Source organism: Haemaphysalis longicornis, unplaced genomic scaffold (genome assembly GCF_048455015.1).
Source record: "Haemaphysalis longicornis isolate Haplotype H1 unplaced genomic scaffold, Haemaphysalis longicornis Haplotype H1 scaffold_7, whole genome shotgun sequence".
Taxonomy (NCBI): Eukaryota; Metazoa; Arthropoda; class Arachnida; order Ixodida; family Ixodidae; genus Haemaphysalis; species Haemaphysalis longicornis.
Window position 1 is genome coordinate 110451744 of NW_027526422.1, and position 17902 is coordinate 110469645.

Consider the following 17902-nt stretch of genomic DNA (forward strand, 5'->3'; position numbering starts at 1 on the left):
TGCCCACTTAGGGAGATTAGAGAAGACCGCCCAAAAAAAAAAAACGAAACGGTTCGCCGTAATTGTGACAACACTTGCTCGGAACAAGAAATACACGTCATAGCTTACGCCCCTCCAAGATAAATGTCATTTGATTATCACTTCCAAAAAAAGAGGAAGCTCCCAGTTTTAGCAACAATGGTGGAGCACTGGTCGTAGCGGCAGCGAAGAAGAAGCAAATCGGCTGCAATCGTGAAAATAAAGCTTCTTGATGATCGTGAAAATTGTGTGCAGCTTGACTACCCTAATGTCTTACGCGTCTGTGTGAGCTTCCTTCATTTTTTGGTAGCTGAAATTAGCGTACTTTTGTGTACCTTGAGTAAGGTGTTGTACCCTAGTGTGTGATGCATACCGCATATATTTTTATGTTTTCTGACAAGAATGATGGGCAGTACACAAACACGACTAGCAGTTATGAGAAGGTTCGAAATTAAGTCCTTACATCATTGTGAGGCTGAACGTCCTCAGTAGCTTTTTTAGGGTAAGTGTGAAGTTGAGTGCCTTGGCTTAAGGCTTCACTTGAACTTTTAGTAACATTGCTGTAACTAAATGACTATATTGCAAACCCAATGCTTTAAGACGTTCAGAGAAAAGTCGCCAACAGGCACCTATTAGTTAAGTACTCATGGCAAGTATCGGTATAACAATGAAGGGTACCAAGTGAGGGCATACGACCTTAAAACGCCACCAAAGAAAAAAGCTCGTAAGTCCCAACCAATGCCGACAGTTTTTCCGGTTATTCTGGTCATTTTGCTACTAGGATGACCTCATAATGTTATTGCCTCTGTAGAAAATGTTTTGAAGCAGTAATGTACATCACTGAAGCGCGACCTCTTTGAGACGCTGCTGCCGGCGGCGGATGCTCTGAATTCAACCAAGAAATAAAAGATTAGGCCAACCAGGTAATTAAACAACAAAAATAAGGAAGGCTTCTCGAAAAAATGTTTGCTCGTACTATGAACCCAGGGTTCCCACTGTTAAACCTAGCGAAGTTATGCAGTGCGGCATTGGACTAAACTTTACAACCATGAATATATCATTTTGTCTCATGGTAACCGTTAATAGAGAAGCGAAAGAGTAAGGTCATTGTTTTAGTCTGAAGTTTTTAGCGATTTTTCACGCAGAGTCTTTAAGCTGCGGTGATAGTACCCCGCTCACGAACACACTGCTACAATGGCCGGGAGAGTATAGTGAACGTCCATCGTTAAATGTGTAAGTGGCAGGAATGAAAAGAGAATGCCTGAGTTACAGAGTACACGTCTGTTGGAAATATTATTCCGCAAGCCCTCAAACTACGCAGAGAAGCGAAATATGAGCTCAGGGTGCGGACTGCAAACCGTTCCAGTATTGTTCGTTGTAACCATAAATTATAGAAACAGCACGGGGGAAATAAGCACGTTTTTAATAGCAGGGCTCTTTAAAAGTAAGATTGGTCTACCTTCGTCAACCAAAAGTACATAAAAAATCTCGGATCATCACTACTAATGTGAAACCTGGTGAGGGGCGGAGCACGCATTGTGTAAGTGTATCCTTCGCCTCTTGGCGCTTTTGCCAACGGAGACGAAACCATTCAGAAGGATAGGTATCTAGCTTAGGTGTAAAAGTCTTTTGTCTTTCAAGCGTGAAGGTCGCTAGCGCGAGGCGTAAACGAGTGTCCCGGTGTGTTTTTAGGAAGCGTCACTTTGTAGCGCGAGGCAAAAAGAGTTTCCCGCTGTTTTAGAAGCGTGACTACATAAGACGACGACTATGGCGACGAAAATTACAACGACGACAGGAGACGCGAAGAGCCCCAGCCGGTAAGAGGCTTCGCCCTCAAAAGCTCCCTGGCAGTAGCCACCCGGAACGACCTTCGCGGAGTATATTTAGCGTCAAAAATACTGAGCGGACGTGAGCGTTCACTTAGGAAGGAGCACCCGCCGTCCTTCATGCTTGCGCCTGGGCTTGCTCCCCGTGAGGAGCTATCGCCGTAGTCATCGTCGTCTTCGGCAAAGTGGACAGGTGCGTGCTTGGTGTTTCAACCCCATTCCCAACCTGGAAACCCCGCATAACCCGAATTCGTTGTGCCCCCCGCGGTGGCTCATTGCCTAATACATTATGCTTCTGAGCACGAGGACGCGGGTTGTATTCCTGGAAGCGGAGGCCGCTTTCTTGGTGGAGGCGAAAAGCAAAAACAACCGTGTGTACGAGATTTCGCCACACGTTAAAGATCCCGAAGTGGTCGAAAAATAATCCGGAGCCCTCCGATAAGGCGAGCCTGATCGCGTTTGTTGCGTCGGTGCGTTAAACCCTTTAATCAATCAATCGAGCCCGTTGCGTTGCCCACGTTACGTGTTTAGTCAGTTGAGCTGAGGAATTCTGGGACGCGGTCATTGAGAAGGGGAAGCCCTGGGTATATCGGAGGGAGGCGACGTAAGCCGGATGACACAGTCGGCAGCGACGGCGTGTCGACAGCCGTTCATGGCGAGGGTGACTACTGGGTTCTCTCTTCCACTACGACTAACACGCGTGGACGCTCTTTCTGCTTGTTCTCTCCGTGGATCGGTTGCTAAGTATGGGAAGAACCTAGGGCGATACCCTGCTCTCCTGTAACACCAGCTGTGCACAAATAGTTCAATTTGCCCAGATTTGTTTTAACGCGGAGAGAGAAAACTTTGTTTTAAGGTTAAAAAACAACGTCTCCTAATGTGTTAACATAGTTCTAGCTGAGGTTTCTGCAGTATTTTAGCCGACTAGAAGAAAGATCTAATAATATTGCTTTAAACCACAAATAAAATCTTTACGGCTCTAAAAACCTTCTTGCAAGCACCAGTAAAGAAACAGTGGCGATGCTCATCTAACATGGTCACTGCTACTTCATACTTGGTTCACTTTCTTCTGTTTTGCTTGGTCATATTTCGGCATAAATACGTCAGCAGGCAGACTGGGGACATTACACAAAAAGATTTCCCGAATTAGATATCTGAGCGGCCGCAGGCACCTGTCCTAAACACTTGCCGTCACGTTCACGTGTCACGCGTCACACATAACTACAATGCTTGTGCAGCGTCGAATCTTCACTCTCCCTTATTTTGTTTGGCACCACGCAGTAAGTAGTTAGTAAAGACATCCTCCACCTATTCCCCCGAATCCATGTTGCATGCCCAGCTCAAGGCTGCTTGTTTCTCTTCATTTTACTCAGAATATCTTCTTCGCATGTTCATGGTCTGAGCACACAATGCTGTTTTTTATCACAGAATGTTGCCTGTAGCCTTCATCTTTCCGTGGCTCGTTGGGCCGATCTAACTTACCCTTCAGCGAACTCAGCAGCGAGACTGCAAGCTTCTGCTTCATAGGCCATCAGTAGAACACAGCATTTAGGTACCCGCATTTCCAGTAAAAAATGTATAGTACCACAAGCATTTCACATTCCTTACCAAATAGGCTAAGCCAGAAAAATTTTGTTCCTCATATATATAACCATGATTTATATTACTGCTTACAATTCCGCTGAGGCAGTTATGGTACTCTGTAGCTTCTAAAATTTATTCGCTATCTTGAAAGGTGATTCACAAATTTGCGTTCAACATATTCTAGAATATTTTGTTATTTATCGCTGCTGCAAGCTTTGGTCGAGTACAGCCATAAAAAAAATTGCGTAGCTGTCATAAAAAATAATTTGTTCGGACAATGTCATAATCGAATTAAAAACAATCTGCGCCGTCCCCCCCCCCCTTTTTCTTCCCTGGCCATCGTTGTTTCAAATGAAGTTTTCTAAATACTCCTCCAAGAGGGAGTGTATGCAGTTAAAAGAATAGCTTCAGACACCGGCCTAATCGGCTTTTATTTCCCATTAAAGTACTAGGGCTCGTTCAAGCAAAACAAGCTGACTTGTTGTTGCTCTTTTAAGCATGGTATTCTTGCTTGGAAAGTAGAGCCGAAGGGATTTTAGAAGGAGTGTTTTTAAATTTACGCCCAACCGATTCCAGGTTTTATTATTACTATGCTCTCTTAAAACTTCTTTCGTGATTTTGCAAAAAATCTTTCGTGAAGCGCAGGTTTTTCTCTAAGGTATTAGGAATGAACATGCTCATAAAGGCGCTCTCTTGCATTTACATTTCTCCGCCGTTTTCTCACACACCTTCTAGGGCTACACGACAGATGCGACGGAGTCCCGCCGAAAATTCAAGTATAGTGTTTGCCTCAGTGATCTATGTCCAATTGGTAACAGTACACAAGCATTTGCAACCGAAACGCAACTCCTCAACACCAGAGTGAGGGCAGCCAGGGAGGAAAGATTTGTTGATGTCTTGGTCTGTATTCAGTTCAAATTGCATATATTTTGTAGCTGAGAAGTGCAGTTGCACCTACAATGTTTTTTAAACAGAATACGATGCACTGCAGGGGCAACTTTTCTTTCATTTTTATTACCCTCAAGGCCCTCCCGCGCATTACATGGGGTAGAACACCATCACTTGGTACACGCATACATCATACAAGGGTAGAGCATCTTAATTATTGTTTATAACATATAATAAAATTTTATAATTTAAAAGAAAACCGCGTGCAAAAGCAATTGCAGTAACAAAATACCAACAGATGATGTAAACACAAAGGTGGGCATATATATCCACAGAAATAAAAGCACATAGGCTTTACCATTAACGGGAAATTGACCGTACCGAATAAAACCTTATTTTTGTTACACCCACAAAACATTCTGCAAGTACCTCCGCAAATTTTTCGGGGTTTTTCATGACGACAATATCCTTTCGGAATGCGTTTAGGTCAGTAATTGTTGAAAGGAGGAAGGAAAAGGGAGAGGAGGAGTAGGAGAAAATTCCAGCTGTACACTGTTTGGTGGCTGATACGCGGAGATATGTGTTTCGGGGTTTGATTTTCAAGAAGGTGGTATGATTAGGGTTGCCACAAAGTTTATAAAAGAATACAAGCTGCAACGTTTTGTACTTTTTTGTCAGAAGACCGAATTTTTTTTTATAAATGTAAAGCTTGAATGCCACGGATGCTTTCCTTAGCCAGGTACGCAGCGAGCCATCTCAAGTTGCACTGGTTCAAGTTTTTCGGTGAAGTATGCTCGATAATAATCGAAACTATTCCCGGACATTGAACATTTGACCTTACAATGGAAATGTGCGCGATAATTCTAGTCTGTTTAAATGCATTGAGTAAGGAACATTGGTAAAAAACAAACCTCCTCTAGGTCTCCGCTAATATAAAGCCCGTGTGCGTTTGCCAGGGAAGGTTGCGAAAGATGAACTCTTATCCATTTCAACAAATTGACACGCTCAGTATTTGTGCTATTACGGGCAATGTTGAACAAGATAACATCATTTCGCGTGATATACGCACTTGTGGCTTTGATAGCGGAGGAATATTTCCATTGTTCCTTTCCAGTTCCTGAAGATGCAATGTTCACAGCTTTTGTGCAGCCATATTGAGAACATTGGCATTTTGAGTGTTTTTCACGGGATTGGAATCGAACCGTCATGACTGTTTGGTTCAAAAGGTTTGTATACCTTATGGTAGGAGCACGTTCATACCCTCGATGCGGGGCCACATAGTCAATGTTCACTTCGTGAGGGAAGGCCACCCTTCAAACATTTCTTCCTTACCAGCAGTCATGAATAAAGCTTGGATGACATTCGAACCCGCGTGTGCGAACACTACTTCTCTATAAGGACGTGTGCAGTGATCGCATTTACTGATGACGAGAAATTAAACGGTAAAAGAAACGGCTCACGAAGAATACTGCCTTATGCGAAGCTTGTGTGTAGCTGAGACTGCACCGTTCTCGATCACAGCGCATAGCTGCTGCGTCTCAGGGAGTGATCACGTGATCAGCGGCCGCATGGTGAAGCGTGCAACTCTTTAGTTATCACGCCGCCATTGCCGCCGCCGAGCCGAACCACCCGCGCAAATATAACTTGTTTCAGATGAGCCACCCAACAAGGAGCTTGCCTTGCTCCCCGTTCGCACTTTCACCAAGCTTCGGCGTTGATGAGCGTATCATCTGGGTTCAGCGTACTGCCCTACCCCTTACAATTTTGTGCCCTACCATTCACACAGCCGCACTTTCCTCTGCCGTTTTCTTTCTGTCTTCCCAAGTCGTTGACAACACCGTCGCCGTCGCGCCAAACCAGAGTTCCGGCCGCCATTGTGCTGCACAGTAAAATATCTTCCTTCATGGAACATCGCCACAAATTCACGTTTTTTTTCTAAGTCGAATGGCGTATGCGCATCACAGGGAAGATGCTATTGAAAAAAAAAAGCTTTATGCATTACTGAAACATCAAAGGTCCGTGGTACTCTCACAAAAAACAATTGGCTCACAAGGAACAGGCAGGATGAAGTCCGCACAGAAGAATTTTCGGAACGTCTGCGGCCGAACACAGGTGGGATGAAAAGCACCAGATATACGTTGCCGTTATTTCCTGCACAGATAGCAGGGTAACCATGCTATAACTCTTCGTGGCCTCTAATGAGTGCCAATGCCTGGATTGCCGAACCTCTCTTGTTTGCAGGAACCGCGTGTGAAGCCTTCGTTTTTTAGAAAATTTCTTTCATCCGCTATTCGGCGTAATTGAGGCTTTGAAAAAGGTTTAACATATATATTTACTTCACATACAATTATATTTTCAGAAACGGCACGAATGCACAATTTTTTTACAGGTCATGTGTATTGTGATGACGTAGATATCTTCGGATTAGGTTATTGTGGAGAGCCTAACGGTGGTAAAACGCAAGCGTTGCTCTCCAGGAGGTGAGCGTTGCCTACGCATAACAGAACTTATTCTGACACTGGAAATATTGTCTGGTAATGATAATGTCATGTCACTCTTGAAGCAATATTTGTCAAGAGATCAGTGTGTGTGAATGGCTTTCCAAACTCTGTTTGTTTTGTTACAGTCAAATGTCATTATTACTTGGAACCCCACAGTAACAAATTTCTCAAATTTACGGTATTTTTAGGAGTCCGCGCTAGATTGCCTATATTTTTAATGTAAAAATATTTACCAACTACGAATTTAAATGCTGCGGATATTTCAAAATAACGGCGGTATTTTTTCCTAATTGTAACCGAGGAAAATGAGTATTATGAATTCGGCCAAAAGCAACAGCGCTACAACTCTTGCCTGAAACAGAAACCTGTGTTTCTCGGTGTATTCCTAGAGTGCAGTAGCTATCATCATTATCATGTCGAGGTCCAACACCCTGGGCCACCAGAACGTTTTTATTGTATTGTAAGCAGCCTAGCAGGCCAAGCCTTCTTTGCCACTTTTCTCTCTCGTTGTTTTGGGTGTCAGTGGCCCGTCGGTCGGTCTGCAGGCTAATCACGTGTGTGGGCAGGTATCCATTTGTTGTGGGTAATTTTGCTCTGAAAGTCGTGCGAGATCCAGGAATCTCGCACAAAACTGCAGCTAGCGGCAATGCAAACAAGTAGCGAGAGCAGTCATTGTCTTTAGTGATGATGACGACAGGAAGGAAAACGGCTGTTGTTCATCCAACACAGAAGATGGGATTGCGCCGAATATTTACGTTTTAGTGCATATAAAGAAAGCCAGCACTTTCACTGCTCGGTGCAATAACGTACCCGATGAGATATTGTGGAAGCTAGAATATGTGGAGGCATTTGATGAAAATAACGTAGCGTGATGAAAATAACGTAACAACTAGATGAAAATAACGTATTTCTTCACATCAGGCAGATTTGTAGTCAGGGCAACATTTTTATTTTAGAGTTTGCCTGTCTTAACAGGCTTACGTCATTTTCGTTTCTAGATTGAGCCTTGGCTTATACCCGCCCCTTTTTATTACAACAATATTTAAATATAACGAAAGATTTTCGGGTGCCCTGCGTAGTTTGTTATGTCGAGATTTGACTGTATACGTACGTTGTTTGATTCGACACGGCGAAGTGTAAAAATAAAAGTTTAGGGATCAGTTTGTCTTTAAAAAATAGCTTAGGTAAAAAAAGCGGCGTATATTTTATGGTGTTCAATTTTAAAGAGCCATCACCAAGCAGTACCCCAACAACGCTAAACGGTAACTTTATCAATGAGGAAGGAATCTTTTAACCTCCGACATTTATATCTCCGAAAAAGTGGTCAATACATTTCACAACTAAAATTTTTTCAGTGCCGTCTTCTGCTCAGACCATAAATTGAAACCTTTTTTCCTAACCGGCTTCCATTTATGTAGGCATTTGGTCAATGAGGCGTGGAAGATAATAAGATCAAAGCACACTATCCGGACAAAAAAAGAACAATAAAAATGCACAAGAACTATTTTTTTCTTATTCTATCGAGTTTTCGCGTTGCTTTTTTTGAATAGCTAGTATCAATACATCGCGTCCATCAGCTTTTTTACACTGCATAGCTGGAACCAACAATTGTCACGTCGTTGCCAGCTCCGCTACAAAGCGAGGCACAACGCAAAAGTCGAAGAAATTCGCAAGTCACCCGGTGTGACAAATGGCAACTCTCTTCCTTTTGCATTTGGGGAAGGCTGAAGGCAGCAACCCTAAAGAAGGGTCTTTTTGGTGATTTTATTCACGTGATTACAAAGCTATCTAGGCGTTCTTTACACTGCAGGCAGTTGTAGTGCCATGCAGGGTGCTGGTGTTCGAGCTGCGCAAAGGCGGCTAATACAGCGGCCCAGACTTACAGTGGGAACATTATATAATATTGTCCCACATCCTTACAAGCAAGTCGTTTCTGCGGCGAAACAAGAAGTGTCACACAATGGCGCCAACTTTGTCGTGAAGCCAAACACAGGCTTGACCATGCGTTTTGCTGTCACTTCACAGCCTATAGAACACAACACAGACCACTAGCGGTGGGCAGGGTAAAATTCAAACTGCCAGTTTCGACATTCCTGATGTAAAATCTGAGAACTTTTGTTTCGGCGCTTAGCTTTCGCAATATTTTCTATTTCAGTTAAGAACCACGTCACTGGCATGGCTCGCGTGTACATGTGTTGTCTGGAACAATATTTTGTAAGCAGTGTGAGGCGGAATAACTTCATATTAAGGGAATCAGGGGAGAAGCACATTGGTAACACAGGGGAGTAGTTTCAGAGCGGGAGTAGTTTCAGAACAGATGCCAGGGCACTTGTACAAGCAATGCCTTTTTGCAACAGTAAAAACTATAGCCCGTCGATCATCGAGTACTTTGTTACGTGCACAGCGCATGCTCTAATTGTAACCATGTCTCCAGCTTTGGCCAAATGGTCATCTCGTCTTCAGTATGCACAGGAAGCTGTGTGCGAATACCCGTTTGCTTCTTTTCGTTTTTCTTCATGCTTTCGCGGAATTTTCTTCCCCGGCTTTTTCCCTGTACGTCCACCGCTGATACTCCGGAGCAGATTGCTTTTGCTCTTTTTGTTTTGCCAGATGCAACAAATTGTTGATACGGTTTCCCTAATGGCTTCCATGGTTTGGACGACAAGCATGGACAGGCACATATATTCCATGCTTTAAAACGAAAACACTTGAACTTGCCTGTAAGATCTGACAATTGTTTTGAGGAAGCATGGAAGCACACACACACAGGCACACACGCAAACGCACACGCGCATACATACGCACACACACACGGACACAAAAAAACGCAAGCCCACATGCCCGCAGACGCGCACACGTACAAGAACACGCACACACACACACCCACACACGCACACGAACACGGACGCGCACACGCGCGCACACACACGCATACACACGCACACACGCGCACACGCACTTGCATACGCGCACACACGGGCATACACGTATTCGCACACACACACAAACACGCACACGCACCCGCCCATGCACGCGCACACGCGCACAAACATACGCGCACGCAGGCTGACGCACGCACACTAAAACGAACAAACACACGCACGCACTCACACACGCACGCACACACACGCACACACACACACGTACACGCACACGCACACACACACAAGCACTCACACACACGCACACGCACGCATGCACACACAAACACACCCACACAGAAAATTTTTCCAGCTCAAGTATCTTTATTTTGGTATGAAAAGTGAGACCTAATGAAAGAACCGAAAATAAACAGGAAATACAAAATAGATTGAGTATTTTGTTTTTGATAATCTTGTTATTTTTTTGTTATCCTCTGTATAGGTATAGAAGACTTAGGAGCAGGCGGTACGCAACCAAAGGAACCCGCAGCATATACACTCCAGATGCAGCCATTACAAAGCGAAAAATTCGCTTGGAGCGATGGAACAAAGGGAACCAATATGAAAGCATCAGAATGTCCCTACACGAAAAACAATTATGTCCGCAATTAAACACTCGAATACCATGGTAGAATTCGCTGTAAAGCCAAGTAGTGCAAATACCAAAGAAAGTTTTAACCAGTGCACCCGTATTGCAAAATATTCTCTGTACCAATTGCTGTGTGTAAGTTATTACAAAACGTTTATTTATGGATTGATTGTAGGGTTTAACGCGCCGACGCAACGCAGGTGATGAGGCGCCCCGTAGTGGAGGGCTCCGGATTATTCTTGACCACCTGGGGATCTTTAACATGCGTTGCAATCTCGTGTACGCGAGCGTCTTTGCTTTTCGCCACCATCAGAAAAGCGTCCGCCGCGGTCTGGAGTTGAACCCGCTACCTCGTGCTTCGCCGCGCAACGCCACGGCCACTCAGCCATCGCGGTCGGTACACAACAGCAACGGAAAAGCGAAAACTAGCAACTGTTTATTCTTTGAAACGCCTCCTAGGGCTGTGCGCAAAAGGAAAGAAACAAACACTAAAAAAGGGCGGGAGTGAACAGCTTACATTGTAGGTTTGCTGTTTTTCCGTGTACTATGCCTAACACCCTTTGAAATATATGAAGCCATTTTCAGTAGCAGGTTTACCGGTCTTTTATTAAAAAAGAAGAAAAAACGCAGCTCTATATACACAAGTTTTCTTTTTGTTCTCCCTGGTTATCTTGCTTGCCGCGTAAAAAAGTTGTGCGCACAGCCAGAAAAGTTAGTGCTCTTTGGACATGCTTCCAAAAAATATGTCACCAGCGATTTCTATCAAATTCTGTGTCTGTAACTTGCAGTCTCGTGGGTGATCACCATGAAGATTGAAGTCGCTATTTTCGCCATGGCCATTTCTTGACTTCTTCTCATGTCGGGTACGATGAGAGACATATAAATATAAAGCCTTTAGCTTCGATATTTCTGGACATACAATAACCTCTCTTGAAGGTCTGCGACCTTATTATAAGATATACAGAAAAAATATATTGCGTGCTTTTTTATTGCCGGACTGTAAAAAACAATGCCAATGTAGCAATGTATTTTGAGCGTATCTTCTAGTGGATTCTGAGTACAAAGTTATGACAGCTTTTACATAAAAATCTTTGCAGCGACATCATATGGAAAACGTACTTTTGAATTGTCAACTTTGTGGATACTTTTTAGCTTTCCAGAAGCGTTGGACAAATTTCCTGGATATTTCTCATAATACTAACTGCCCGTAGAAACTACTTTTTGCAATCCAGAAAGGAGAACGTATTAGACCGATGTAGAGTTGCACGACGTGTGATGTTGCGGTTCAACCTTCAGCGCTTTGCCTCAGCTCCCCTTATTCGTGATACTCTGCCGCGACGTTGCTTCTCCCTTTGCCATTCGTGGCCTCGTTCATCGAATGATCTTTGTTCCTCCAAGGAGCGAACGGCTAGTGGCCGCCCCATTGCCCACAGGTTCCGCACACCATCAACTATGCAGCGGCGGAAGTTCTTTGCGGGAATCGCTTGAGCAGAACCCGAAGCGCCGCCTCCTTTCTGTCCATATCTTAGGCTTGTCTGATTTCTATGACGTCACTGTTAAACCAGAATTCATCGCTAACTTCGTAACTGGCCCAGAAAGGGCGATCCCCCAAATCACGTTTGAAATAAAGCAAATAGCGCCACAGCTTCTGGGGTAGCGTCTTTATGTTGTTTTTTCGTTCATCCACTCTAATGTGCGTGCCAATGCCCCTTTTATCGGCATTACTGTTATTCCGAGTGAACCACACACGTAAGTCCCAATGCAAGTGAAAAGTGCAGTTTCTGATAACGGTGCTAGCGCAATTATGAGCCGATTGGGAAACTTGTGAAAGATGCATCGGTGCCGGCGAGGGGGATACCAGCCGTAGAATATGGGTCGGCGTGGGCGAGGAGGAGCACCGGAGAGGTACCGTGTAAGTCCGCCTGGCGGGAGGAAAAACTGGGGGGTCTAACATATATGCTGCTTTGCAGCGAAAATAGCTGGCCAATTCACCTTGTGGAAGTGGTTGGCACGTGATTTTTTTAAACCACCACCACGGGTTACTACGGCCGGCTTGCACCAACCACAAGTTAAACTGTACCTGTAACACGTTCTTTGATATTACTCTTAAGCACGACGTTCAGAACGACCTTATGATCAGTCGGTGTGATACGCACTCAAAATTTGCGTTTTCTCAGCAGTTACATTCTTTGTGAACTTTAAGTCAAAGCATGTGTTACGGGTTTCAGGTGGTTGCTTGGTATCGGTGTTGAACTCCATTCCACACTGTTCTCGAGGACGAAATGGACGGATCACTGGCATGGACACGGCCGCTACCTGTGCCGCGAGCGGAGCGCATGGCAGCACGAAAGGTCGCATGACGCTATCACGTAGCATTCAGAACAAATTATGGCGGTAAACCCGCAGCTCTGCTCGGTAGGTACAGCGCCTGCCTTTTACCACCCCGCGTGCCACCCAAGCTCAATTGGTAAAAGAATAGGATCTCGCTGCATTTCTTTGTTCGCAGCATCTTCGATTCGAATAAGCAGAATCTCAGCTAGTTGGATCAGAATTGATTACCTACTGGTAAGCCTAAATTTAACTGGGGACGCAGAAAAGTCAACGCTTGTGCTTAGTTTCTCGTAATTGTCGGCGTCGGCACTTGAATTTATGCTGACGGGTATTTATCTAACCATGTTCGATTCCTCGCGGGGTCACTAATTTATTTTCTTTGTTCGCGGGAGTTTTTGCGTTTACGCCGATGGTCGCTATAGAACTCTTAGCTGGTAGAGGTACAAAAGTTCCTTTTAAAAAATGTGGTTAGGGAGAGGCCCCCGCGAAATAAAAGGTGGTCCCGCCGAGGTGGTTCAGTGGCTATGGCGTTGTGCTGCTGAGCACATGCACGCGGAATCACTTTCGGGATGACGCGGCCGCTTTTCTGACGGAGGAAAATGTAAAAAGTCCAGTTTGTTCGAGATTCCGCCGCACATTATAGAGCGCTAGGAGGAAAAAATTAATCTGGAGCCCTCACTACGGCGCGCCTCATCGACTGTGCAGTGTCGGCGCGTTAAACCTTGCAATGAATCAATCAATCAGTCAACCAATAAATTGATCGAAATAAAACAGTGACTTTGACACGGCCAATCCGGCAACTTAGACACTCGGCTGCCCAAAAGGAAAATGTGTACGGGTTAGCAGCGGCGGTGAACAATAACAGGTGCAGCCGCAGCCAACATCACACGTCGTGCAACATCATCACACAACAGCCGCAGAATATATGGGTCTGCGCACCTTAAACTGCTTATTCTGGCTGTTCTTTCTATCGGTTATTGCGGCGATTGTTTTTATAAATACCAGTTGACAAACTTACCCTTAAATTCTAGAAGCATCGAGTGCGGAATGTAGTCGTATGTTAAGGCGGGACGTTAGCAAAAGTTTGAAGAAAGTCTTACACTATGCCAAGCAACTGCACTACAGTTCAATGTGTAGCGTAAAGATCCCAATTACGATGTCACCCTCACAGTGGGGAAAGGCCCAGCCTTCGGGCCCTCGCAGACCCGCTAATCCTGTCTTATCTGCAACTCACCATTCTTTGCAGAAGAATTAAAATAATATGCAATACGCGTCACGAACGCGGCTACAGCTCAACCCAAAAAGTCTACCAAGATGCACCAAATAATATTTGCAACAAAAGAGTCAATACACACCTTCTCACGCAGCAGTGCTATACCATGGTAACTGTTGGTGTATGAAAATTCTCAGGCATCAACAGACTGGTGCGAAAAGAAGTTGTTTATTTTAGCAGCGATAACGCCGCCAACCATGCAGAAAGCGGGCGTGCACTGATCCCTGCTTAAACCCATCTTCATCTTCTAGCCACACAGAGATTCAATGCAGCCTGGGGGAAGAGGTGCCCGCTCCTGCTCGGTAGGTGCGGCTCCATCGGAGCGTTCCACGGCGGGGCTATCGGCGCTCGGCATGGGAGCCGCTTCCACTGTGATTTCTGAAGACACCGAAGAAAAAAACAGACAGCTTGGTATCTACAAACTTTGCATGATGGGCGACTCACAACCGATTAATGAGCCTCATGAGGCATTCAAGAAGCCGCTTCTTAAGGTAACTACCAACGTTTCAATATCTGAATGTATGTTTTTATTTGATATCGGCTGAGCCTACACCAATGTAAAGGGTAAACTTCACCCTACACAGTACGTAGAGGTTTTTATGTTGGCAAATGAACCCAGACAACGCTTTGTTTTGTTCGAGTGGACACTGATGTCATACTTCGAGACGTCAAAATACTGGAAAGCTGAAAACACCCCATCCTTTTTTGCAATGTCGCAGAGCTTCATTCGGTTAAATTGAAGATTGAATAACTCGAGCATATACTACGGAGGATACCGTCCCGAATAAACAATAGTTTTAGCTGGGTAGTAGCAGAATCTGGAAGGTGACAACCTTCGTCTTTTATGAAACAAAATACGTAAAGGGCCGAGTGCAGAAGCCGTAACTCGCATACAATATAGCAAAACAAGGCTGAAAGCGTCCTGCAGGGGAAAATAGAAAACAGAGACACAAAAGAGCTAAACACTACAAAAGGTTTATTTCATAGCCGAGCAAAATGTATTTTCTTAATTGACCCTCTTTGAATATGCATTTCCACCTAAGTGAGTTACGCCGTGGCATAAATCTAAATCGTAAGGTTGCTTGCATGAACATGGTATCTGCCTATAGTGAGGGAATAAGTCATTTATTTAAAATAGTAAAGGTGGTAAAATACGTCCTTCATGCTATCAAGCAACGTTCAGTTATCCTTTTGTTGCACCTCGAGTTTTAATTTCAAACCGAGCAATTATAAATAAACGTTTTGTCTTTTAAAGTATGTCCTCCCGCCCACTTGTGCGCAGATACGAATTGTATACCTTTTTCTGTTTGTAATGCTTGCACTGTCAAACGTTTTAGCAGGACGTTTAGGAAACCTAGGACTGAAACTATTCTTACGCTTTTCTGTAAACCTTCTTACCCGATACAAGAAGAAGACCGGAAATGGCCAGCGCAAGAAGCACAACTTTAAACTTCATGACGATAATCTGGAAGAACAGGAAGGCTTTGAGACCCATATATATGCAACGATGTTTTACATCACAATGTTCAATCATCCTAGCATCGAACTAAATGAGTGCAGTTAAAATTGTTTTATGCAAGCAATTCCATACAAGCCCGCCACTTTGACAAGTACGCGACGCGACATTTTTGTTCTAGTAGTGCATTTCAAACAAATATTTCAATCCATATACTTCCTTTATTAGGTTCAGTGCCACATTTTATGATGTTTTTTTATCATTAGAGTACACAAACACGATCTAAAACCTTTATTTCTTTTTCAAAAATAATTTTGACTTTTTGTTTGTATCAGCTACTCTAGTAAATGCCTCGCAATTTTACTTTTCCTGTGCTTGTACAAACCAAATACGTGCCTGCCTAGCATACATTGTCAATACTGAAGTGATTGTGAAGTGTTTGTGCCTCCAAAGTTTTGGGTATTTCAGGTGCGTATTCTGCTGTAGTTTATCGTATAGTTGTGGTCAGTTCAAAAACTGTATGGCAAAACATCCGTACGCCGAAAGCAGCACGGCGTTCGGGCTCGCGGAGCAAGCTACTTGTAGGTCTCATATAGAATCTTCACTTTGCTTGTCAAAAGAAGTTGAAAACCTCAGAAGCAAAAAATTGTCTTTGCTTTTTCTTTGCTGTTATGGTTGTCCCCACTGTCTTTTAACTACGATAGCGATTATGCCAGATGTCCGTGTTTGAAGCTACCACGTGCCTGTATGCTCGTTGGCACTGTTAGTCACTCTGAACGGAGACTTATTCTCAATATCTGGCGTGGGCGTTTTTACTTCGTTGTCTGCTTCTGGTCACAATCTCTCGATGGAGTTAAGGTGTTAAGAGATGTATTAAAAAAGGGCTTGTCAAAGAGAGAGTGCCGCTTTGCGCACTACGTGGCAGCGTTTCTAAACTACAGTAGCACCGCGGGAGACCAAGTGCCCGAAATGCGATCCAGACCTATATGACGTGATGAGCGTAGTCCTCCTGCGTACTATTCAAGAATCTCTACATCTGCGCATTGCAGCACTTTTGGAACAATAAAAAATACCCCACGCTTGGTAAGGAGCGCCGGCACAGTTATTTTAATAGGCGCTCTGACCAGTAATATAGCTTGCTGAAAACTGCAGCAGGATTCGGCCTAAAAACAAGATTTTGTGTTCGGTCTTTTCAATATTTGTTGTATGCATGCCACAGCGAGTGATGTAATGTCGCTGGCAATATCGTGGAATCTCTTTTTCTGGCCGTAGGTTTCCGCCTACCTAACACAACGGGGGTAGTTTTCAATTCTTATGCGCCTTTCGGTAATGTATATTATCGCGATTTTGTTGTCGAACTACATTGTTACTACTGATGGTTGTCTATCATTTAATGAGAGTCGCTGAAAAGGGCGCTGTTATTTTTTAAGCAAAGGAAAAGCGGCCACAAAAAAAGCCGCGTACTTCGGTGTTTGCTGCTAAAGTTGAAGAGCAATAGGGTTCTCACTGCCCGCCTGCCCACATCCCATTTTCCCGTCCCTCCAGTTTCTTGCATTGTTACCAGGCCATTTCATATGGCACATGACGAATGCGAAATAAAGTTTGCTAAATTCTATCAATTACTTCGTTCGCAGAGCTTGCGCACAATCTCTAAACATTTTCATCTTCAATGCTCCTGAAGCAGTACGGGGCGTCACCTTCGTGTTTGCTTGCAGTCATCTGAAATAATGACCCATTTCTGTGTGTTACTGCAGAAACCAAGCTCGTGTTTATTTTTAAATAAATCATGCTGCTGTTTTCAGGTGTTTAGAATTTCGCTTAATTTATCTGGAATATTTTCTGTCTGGAGAGCAACCACAATGCACAAGATGTATGTCACCACTTCTAGTTTCATGAAATCATTTTGCCTAAATCATGTTCATTAAAAGCGATTTTTCAATTTTGATAAGGGCTGTTGAATCAATTTACATGGTGGCTGACAGGCAAAAATTTTGGAATTTAATATGCCCAAAGAAGGCAATCGTCTTTAATGAGGTAGAGCTTTTAATTTCAGGAGGTATTTTTGCAGAGACGACATTGAGTTACTTGGAGGTACTATCGCGAAATCGATAAAGTTACAAGTGAACCTCAGTGCTTACTACACAAAAATTTTCACTTATCGTTGTAGTGTAAAGTAAATTGATTCACGTTTCTCGGCTCAACAATTGCTTCTTTTCTAACTAATAAAAGTGTGAAACAAAATGATCCTACTGCTTTTATATGTTATGAATGTTTCACTTCTCATTTAGGTGACATTTTTTAACTCCTAAAAATACTTTTTTTCATCGACAAAACGTTTCAAAAAGTTTAGTTTATGGCGGCATTTTTTATTTAGAAATTATTACTAGCAGCAACAGGTTCCTTTCAGGAATCAAAAACCTCACCGTAAAACGGCAGGAGTGGAGTTCACAGTGGACCCTGAGGATGAACCTGAGAAGAAATCACCGAATGCGGTGTTCTTATATTGTTCTCTTTG

At 43.8% G+C, this 17902-nt stretch overlaps 1 long non-coding RNA gene across 1 annotated transcript; it reads right to left on the minus strand.

Annotated features, from left to right (window-relative positions):
* Positions 1-14080: 14080 nt before the first annotated feature.
* Positions 14081-17902, minus strand: LOC144144844 (uncharacterized). Its single transcript, XR_013317353.1, has 3 exons — positions 17811-17902; positions 15330-15396; positions 14081-14309 (listed from the first exon to the last, which is right to left on the minus strand). It is a non-coding gene; the product is annotated as an uncharacterized LOC144144844 (long non-coding RNA).